Raw genomic sequence first — 9337 nt, 5'->3', positions numbered from 1 at the left:
GCCCTCTTGGCCACCTGGGCACCCTGCTGGCTCATATTCAGCCCCCTCTCGACCAACACCCCCGGGTTCCTCTCTGCCAGGCAGCTTTCCAGCCCCTCTGCCCCACGCCTGGAGCGCTGCGTGGGGTTGTTGTGACCCCAGGGCAGGACCCGGCCCTTGGCCTTGTTGACCCTCACCCAACTGGTCTGGGCCCATGGATCCAGCCTGGCCAGGTCCCTCTGCAGAGCCCTCCTCCCCTCCAGCAGATCAACACTCCTGCCCAATTTGGTGTCATTTGCAAACTTACTGAGGGTGCACTCGATCCCCTCATCCAGGTCATTGATAAAATATTAAACAGAACTGCGCCCAAAACTGAGCCCTGGGGGACACCACTTGTGACCGGCCACCAACTGGATTTAACTCTGTTGACCACAACTCTCTGGGCCCGGCCATCCAGCCAGTTGTCCCCGTTTTTTGTGCTGGGCTTGGGACAGCATCAACTCCATTTGGAAGCCCTTCTCTGAAGCTACCTGGATGTGGTAACAGCCCTAGGGCAAACCCTTGAACCAAGCCACAAACTGTTAAACAGTGCCTGAAACTGGGACAAAACCTGCATTAAGAGGTGTCAATACACCGAGCAGGTTGTCCTTTCTCCTGTGAGGTTGGCAGGGCACAGCTACCATTGAGTTGAACTCAAGGCAAGGCAAAGGCTCATGGGAACATACCACCTCTGAGCATAGGACATGTACCCACAGAGAAAGGACTGAGGGAGTGAGTTTTTCTAAGATACAGACTAGAAATCAGGCACCTGAATTCTATTTGAGGTCCAAATTTCTCCAGCAATAGAGTTTATCACATCTGGAATAAAGAACTGTTTTTCACAAAGCCGATTGCCATGGCACCACTGAACCTCAGAGGCTGGTATTCAAGTTCAGAAGGTGGCTTAGCAGCTAGCAAGCCCAGCTTCTTCAGTTAGGGTCCCAGGCCTGACACAGAGCTTCTCCAGATGCTTGACTAGCAAAAGCGGTGTCACTGCAGCAACACATACCAATTTCCTAACTGGGTCTGCAGCGCAGGTCGGGAAGCTATTGCTGTCTTTAATCACTCTGGTTTTGAGAGCTGCAGCATCCTGTAGCTTGCCGAGGGCTCCAACCCCTCCCTGGAGAGCAGGAGAGCCCATGCTGCCATGGTAGACATGCCACCTGTATCCAAGGCAGGCATTGGAAAGCAGTCCTGAGTGTGTCCAAAGTGCAGTGCAATTCAAACTAGGACAGCGTGGTGAGTAACATCATCCTTGATCTCTTATGTGTGAGATCTCTTCCGTGGCTGTTTCCTATTTCAAACACTCCCTAAATCTGTGCAAGGGATCTTGCGGCCAGGAATGGGAGAAACGTCCCCTTTGGGACCATGTCTCACACTTGCAGAACAAGTCATGGCCATATTCTGTCATTTTTACCCCTTAGCTCTGAAGGAAGAGATAAAACAGGGGAATGGGAGAGGATGTTTATTGTGAAAGTCACTACAACAGGAGCCATCAAGGAGTGATTTTCACTTCAATGCCTCGCTGGAGAAAGCTCAGGTCAAAGAAAGGGCTTAACCAAAAGAAGCAGGAAGACAATATTATTCAGGTAATCTAACGTTATGCTTCAGAGAGCATAAGAAGTTTACATGGGAGTGTGAGAAAGCCATTTTTCACACGGTTGAGGGTTTTGCACAGCTCACCAGCTGCATCCTGGGAAGAGTCTCATCTTCCCAATGAGCAGTTGCTATCTGAGAAGATGGGATTAACTGGAACAATGGTCTGACTGGACCATTGGACTGTAAGAATTGGCTTTGTCTGGGTATCCATTCTCTTCCCTTGCCTCCCCCTTGAAAACACACATCAAGCCAGATCACAGCTCTCTGTCCCACCAAATTGGGAGGTGTGCTGCTGCTTGCATTAAAAGATAGGGCATGCACAAGCAGATGGCAGAAGTGCTGGGCCTTGCTCCTGTCGGGTGTTTGCGCTGCCGTGAAAAAGTCATGACACTTTGCACAGCTACTGAACTAGACCAGAGACAGAAGGGCAACCCCACCTCAAAACACAATGAAAGGCACCCATGTGACGTGCGGAAAACAGACTCCACAATCTGTAAGATTGCACAGTAGGTATGTTTATTCAGCACTGGGCAGCACGGGGGGTAGTCCCAAAGTCGTGCGCACCGCAACACGGCAGCTTGTCCTGTTTATATGTAGCAAAGTGTTACCTATACATGAAGTTTCCCAATAGCCTATACATAGGCATAACCTGTCCCCGCTTCGTATTAAAATTAGTTTCAAGAGGTCATTTCCATAAGTCCCTCCCAGCTGCGCATGCTCAGTGATTTGAGTTGGTGGTCTTCAGGGGTCGTTTACTTCATCCACTCCTCTTCTTCACCTTGTCCTTTTGGTGAACTCCAGCTTCCACCCCCCTTATTCCACTGTCAGAACAACACAGCTGGTACCAACCAGCTCCCCATCCTTGGCCATCCTCATATCGACAAAGTGCCACACGCTTGGTTCTCCTACAGGCCTTCCAAGGCCTGTAACAAAGATGGGCCATTTGCTACTAATTTCCCCTCTTCCACGTTCCCTACAGTGTTAGTTTCTTATCTGTAGTTTACTTCATATGATTAGTAAGTCAATCTAAACCACAATGCTAGCAATTTAAGACGGATCTACAGTTGGCTTCACAAAGGTCCTTTTGTTAACCCTTTAGCCTCCCTTCACATGTGTTGGTACTTCAGTACAAACTCAGCCCACCATCCTGCGGGCAGGCTTTTTGTTAAAAAAAAAAAAAAAAAAAGGTACACTCCAGATTTCACGGTGCATCTGGTGCAGTCGTATTCCTTTGGTCAGCAATGGTCTTTCACTGCTCTGCCTTGGCTTTTGCTGTGGAGCAACTCCTAGATGTGAGGCCAGGAAAACATTCAAATGTATTCTTAAGACCCCTTGATTTGAAGCATGTACAATTAGTTCGCATTTTCCCTTAAATTGTTTTCCTTTCTCTGTCATCAGTTCCACGTTAAAAACAATTTCCAAGGTGTCCTGTCACCCCCATTATCTGGTGTTTAATGTGCCCTGCCCAGTTCCCATCTTGCTCCTTCTAGAAGCAACATTTTGTGTATGCAGTTTTGATGTGGGATAAATATTGCCTGAAAGACTTCAAGGCTGAGCTTAAGAAAGATTTGCAGGGAGGGAACTTACCTTTTATTAGGCCAACTGCTTTAGCTTGAAAAAACAGAGGAGTTCCCAGGCACATCAAGCATTTGACCTGATGGTGGAGGTAAACTGAGTCACCAGCATCACATTGCAGTGACAGAGGCAAAGGCTGGCTTAACTCAGAGCACGTAAGCTAGAAAGACCTGGAAGAACATGTGAAATCACCGCAGAGTTTAAGAGTTGGGTAGCCCAGAGACAGTCAGTCTTCGGTTTGCAAGTACTCCCAGTGTGATTTGGGCATCACTGCCCTCCCAGTATTCTCTATTCCCATATTTCCCAATGCAACCCTGGTATAAATGAAGCCACTCACAGAGCATGGGAGAAGCCCTGATCCCAGGCTCTCTTCTGAGGAGGCTGCTTTATAAAGCGCGTGCTGTGCTGAAACTGTGCTGGGAAGATATGAAGAAGAAAAGGAAGGGTGCAGTTGGCTACAGCTCCTGCTACAAACTGAGGCTGGATGCACAATGGGCATGAGACTCTCCGGATTGACCTCTTGTTGTCCAGAAAAAGAAGGAAGACTTGAAAGGAGGAGAAGGAAGGAAGAGGGCTGGTGGACCCAGAGCATCCTCCACATTGCTTGCAGGAACTCAGCTCTGATAAGAAGCTCTGGCTGAGGACACAGGAACAGGAGGAGTTACAAACCTGGAGGACCTTTCTTGTCCCATTTTTTTATGTTTCTCCAAAGCTAACCAGTAGGCTAAAATACTGAGTCTTCAAGGCAAGGCTGTTGCATGTTCTTGAACCAAAAGTCCCACATCAGATATCTTCTCCTAGTAAAGACATGTGGATATTCTTTACCTGTAGTGTCTTGGGCTCTGGTGGGATGAGTCCTGACTTCAGTCATTTGGCTTAAACAGTTGAAAACTTCTCACATTGGAACGGGCTGCCAGGGAAGGGGTCAAGTCCCCATCCCTGGGGGTATTTAAAAACCAGGTGGATGAGGGCTTAGGGACAGGGTTTAGTGGTGACAGTGTTAGGTTAATGGTTGGGCTTGATGATATTAAAGGTCTTTTCCAACCTAAACGATTCTATGATTCTATCACTCCATTCTGGATAATGTATGAATATCCAAAGGATCTCTTAAACCTTGCACCCCCACAGCCACCAGTCACCAAATAACTCTATACAAGCAGGACACCACCCACAACAGCCAAGTCTTAGGAGCATCTCTGCTGGCCCTTGCTCTCTGCCACCAGCTTGCCACATGCTTTTGCATGACAGGCACATCCTGGAGACCAGACTCCATCCAGTAACGGATTAGCAGCAATTAAGCAGCGCTCATCAACCTGGTCCTAACTGGACCTCCCCTGAACTGAACGGGAGCCACACTGGATCTTGCCTCTTTCCATTTCTGGGGCTAATTATTACCAGCTAAACAGCACCAGGCTTTCCCTTTTTCTCTTTGCCATGCTTGTTAGCATTGTTTCTTCCAGCAGCTTTTCATCTCAATGGAGGCAATTGTGCCTGGCTGACATTTTAATTCTTTCCAGCTGCATCTGAACAAAATGACACAAATTAAGTGGAAGGGCTTGGGGAAGAGGGGGAAGGACAGTCCCAGCCCCCACAGTCTGTCCCAAAGGGAGGGTTTTGTGCTCAGATGCTCAGAAGATGCCATGGAGAAAGCTTTTGATGCCACGCTGACACCGTGGTCTGGCCCCAGAGATGCTGTGTTGCACCACCACTGCCTCTCTGGACCTGTTCCCCTTAAAGTTGTGGTGGGGAAACTTAGAGGTGAAGGATTTGCAAGGTCTCCCAGCAGAGCAGGGGCACACATTCGCGTTTACGTAGAGAAAGTATTTCCCAAGGCAGTCTGCTGCAATGAGCCCATACCTTGGTTTAGGGACCCCTCCACCCAATTAAGTGAGGTTGAATGAGCTCCTGCCCACTTTATGAAGGGTCTGCCGCTGAACTCTGCTGGTTAAAGACAGATGAAGAGAACGGACCAGCAAGTTGTGGATCTCTTTAGCAATACACAGGAATTCGAGCCATGAACTAAGACCTCTCTGGGTAAGATACTCCATAAATACAGAATAGAAAGCCTGCTTATACCCCTGAAGGTATTAAGAAGACCAAAGAGGTGCATTAAAACTAGCGTATTTTTTCTTTTTTAGCTCTTAGGATTCTTTAGAGATACCTGAGTTGCATGTTTCAGAAGATAAGCCCTTTAGCCTAAGCTGGGACAAAAAGAAATGTCAAAAGAAGAATTAAAGGCAAAAAGTCTTAGCAGCTGGTATTAACCACAGGGAACAAGATCAGGCTGGTTCAGTAAACCACAGGGCAACACAATTAGACTGCTGCTGGATTAAGCCTGCCCTGAAACCAAAGATGAAATCGGAGATGTTTGCTTGCCACGTTTGTGTTCCTGCAGCCTCATACTAGTGAGCAGGGACGGAAAAGGGTTTGGCCTTTCAACTGTTCCTCATTCTAGCACCACACTCATGGTTACACCACGGCTCCCAGCTTCAAGGCAACAGGAGCCTTGCCTCCTTGCTTGCTTCTTGGACACATCCCCCTCACGTTGGCCCTTCTTTCCACATTTAGGAAGGATAAATTTTTGACACTCAGCTACTCCTTTTGTGCTACACTTGGACAGATTTTCCAACATCTTGCAATGTCTAAAATTCACATTCCTTGGTTGCTGTATCACATCAAGCATTTTAAAGTCCAACTCCTGCCTGAGGGCAAAGAATTTGTACTATGGTCTGAAGGAGCATGGTTGTCACCAGGACTAGCATGAGGCTATCTGGCTCAGACACCAGTAGCACTGTAGCCACATCAAACAGATGGTCCAACAACCCCAGGAGCTTCCCATTTCAGCACACAGCAGGAGACAGGAGCTGGTGCAGGAGGTGGTAAGGAACTGGAGATCAGGGGGAGTGCAAGGGACCACAGGGAAATCAGATGCAGGAGATGAAGAAAGAAGGTGGAAGAGAAATGACAGACACAAGCACAGTCCCCGGTGAGCTGATTGCCATCAACTGAAATGCCTGTGCTTTCTCTGCCCCAGCCTCCAAAAAGGTAGCACCACTGGGTCTGGAGAGCCCATCCCAGCCTTTGAGACCAGACCAAACTGCCTACATGGGGAACCAAATTGTTCAAGGTCATACTACACCCTGGGGCAACTCACAGACACTCCTGAAAGGTGATTTGTATCTTCGCAGGACCAAATCAGTTTCTGGAGGCACCTATTTCTCTTCATTAACTACAGAATCATAGAATCACAGAATCGTTTAGCTTGGAAAAGATCCTTAAGATCATTGAGTCCAACCATTCCCCTAACCCTGCCATCCCACCACGAAACCATGTCCCTAAGCACCTCGTCTGCCCGGTTTTTAAATACTTCCAGAAAGAGTCAAGCACGTCTGAGGTCCCAACCCACATGCCTCAGGAATTCAAGCTGCTTTTAGTGGCAGAAGAAATAGCCCAGGGAGGACCACGGTGGTGAAGGAGAAGTGAAGATGTTTACCAAAAAGTTTCAGTGCTAAATTTTTCAGCTGCCTCAGAAACTAATGTGAACAGCAGACTCCCACTTACAAAAAACACCTCTGTGCCTTTCTTCCCCATGTGCCATGGGGTGCAAGACCCATTTTTTCTCAGTGATAAGGGCTTCTCTTTCAGGTGGTGGAATTGGTGGCTCTAGCACCCAGAACAAACAATGTGATTCTGGCAGGTTTTCAAAGCACCCATCCTAACACCTGAGGAAACGTCATTGGGACGTGCTGAACTGAGAAACGAGGAGCACGAGGCGGGAAAAGGCCTGCTGTTTTCAGCCTTTGCCATGATTTTCTTTTTCTTTATGGATGTATTTGAACAGGTCTCAGCAGGGGTCTGGAACTACGAATGCTGCCAGGCTTTCATTCTGTGGCACAGCTTACGGTGTCTCTGCAAATCCATGCAGATCTAAAATATTTCCAATCAAAATTGAGCTCCAGGGCACTTATTTATTTATTTCCTTATTCTGCATCTCTGTATAACCTTATGACTCTAACTTCAGAAAGAAGAGGCACAGAAAGGAGCAGAGGGCAAAGGAGACAAGAAGCATTTTCTGATTTATAAAGGGCTGTTTGTTTGGGGTTTTATTCTTGCAGAAAGGATCTCTGTCCAGTAAGTCAAATTCCTTGGGGGATTTAAAGGAACATGACACTATCCCTCTGTTATTTCACTTAGAGGCCTTGCACCTCAGGCTGTGGTTTCTTGATGCCTTTTCTTTTGCAGCAACATCAGCTTAAACCATTGCCTCCCGAGTGTTCGTTCCTGCCGTATCATGGTGTAGTACCGGAAAGCTGTGGCTGAGTAGGGTAGGATAAAAAGAATCAGGGAAGCAACCGATTACCCAAATAAAATCTGTTTGGCTTTGTTGCTTTTAAGCTGGATCCGTTCCCCAAACCAGCTCCCAGCAGAGCAGCTGTGCTGGCAGGGGAGAAGGGATGGCATGCAGCAGCCTGACGGCAGGAACGAGAGGCGGCAGAGGGAGGGAGAGCAGAAAAGCCATCAAAGACAACGGACCTTGAAGCTAAAGACTCAATTAGTGCCTTCTCATGCAGCTGTTCCATGAGAAAAAAAATGGTAAATCACAGGTCCCGCATCCTCCCCAGCATGCAGCTATGCCTGGAGCATCTGCAGTATTGATGCAGAGCCCTTCCCCACCTTAGGGACCCAGCAGGAGAGGAGGGAGGACCAGAGTGCTCTGAGATCTATGCAAGAAGAAAGTTTGGAAAGACTCAGCGCGAGACCTGCGCACCTTTAAGCTGCATCTGTGCACATCCAAACCCTGGATCTAAGGAAGGTTTTGCAATAATGTGTACAGAAAGGGGAAAGGGGTGAGCACTGTAAGGCCTCTGGAAATGTTTCCAAGCTCCTAAAGTCAGCGTAGAAATAGTCTTGTCTATTCAAACAGTTCAGTAAGGTGGAGATAAATGGATGGTAGGAGCTGCAGGGGAGAAGGCTCTCACACAGCCTACCACGAGCTCCTGTGCAGGAGCAGAGGATGGGACAGAGTGAAAAATAACGGCGCACAGCAAGCACACGGGCAGTTCTGGTGTAGGTGCTAAGATGAACGAGGTAGCGGTGGAGCTGAGGAGAGGAAGGACTTTCTGTCTGTCTGTCTTTCGGTGAAGAGCAGAAAGGGCAGGAGGGGGAAGGGAGCGCCGCTTTGCAGAATGCTAATGAGGTGGAGGTGATGCTGCTTGATGTAGAGCTGAATGTGCTTAAGGGACCCTCCAGGGATGATTGCTCAAAACGACTTTCAGAAAACGCCACCGGGACACTCCCAGCCCTGCACGGAGTGCGCAGCGCAATACATCTTCGCACGGCGAGATTGGCACACGGGTGATGAATGTCAACGGTGCAGAAATTGTCTTCAAGGGGAGAAAGGTAATTAACTTTGGAAGCAAGGATTGGGATTGAATGCACGCAGGCATGCTTTGTGCAGGGCTGGATTTGCAAGGAGCTGGGTGAGACGGGGGTACAACACTTGTGGATGTGTGTCCCTGTTGAGGGTGAGCTGGGGGTAGCTGACTGCTCCAAAGCCTGCCATTTGATGCAGAATTTACAGTCTCGTCTTGGGAAGGTCCGAAAGTCCCATTTCTGACCCCAGTGATCAAATATGGCAGGCAGGTTAGTCCTTAACTTCAAGCTCAAGCCCTGAAGTTGCAAAGGAGTCAAAGGAGAGGGAGACTTAGCACGGCAAGAGAGAAACCGCTGTGCAGTTCTCGGAGGAACCGTGTCTGTGCCGCCTTATGATCTCACCATGAGAGTGTGTTTTGCAGTTAAAACCTCCCTAATTAATACACATGAATACGGAGGAAGGGAAAATGCCTAACGCCTTTCCACATTACCAGGAGGCCACCCAGACACGCTGGTTGTCCAGTGGATGCCCCAATCTATCATGCATCTTTTGGCATAGTTAAGGGTGCCAGTGTGGGTTTTGTGCCCGTGTTAGGAGGAGACAAACCTCCTCCAGCCTTTACCACACCTTATCAGAAGCTATAATTTGTTTCTGAGATTTTGCTTCAGCTGCGACACCGCCCTATTTCAAACACAAACCGTTCCGCTTCCAAGTCCAGTTCAGCATACCAAGCAACAGCAGTATCCACACGCTTACTGGGAGGTCCTTCAC

The sequence above is a fragment of the Egretta garzetta genome, unplaced genomic scaffold (assembly GCF_000687185.1).
Source record: "Egretta garzetta isolate BGI_Z169 unplaced genomic scaffold, ASM68718v1 scaffold323, whole genome shotgun sequence".
In the NCBI taxonomy this organism is placed as follows: Eukaryota; Metazoa; Chordata; class Aves; order Pelecaniformes; family Ardeidae; genus Egretta; species Egretta garzetta.
This window is presented reverse-complemented; position numbering follows the sequence as displayed.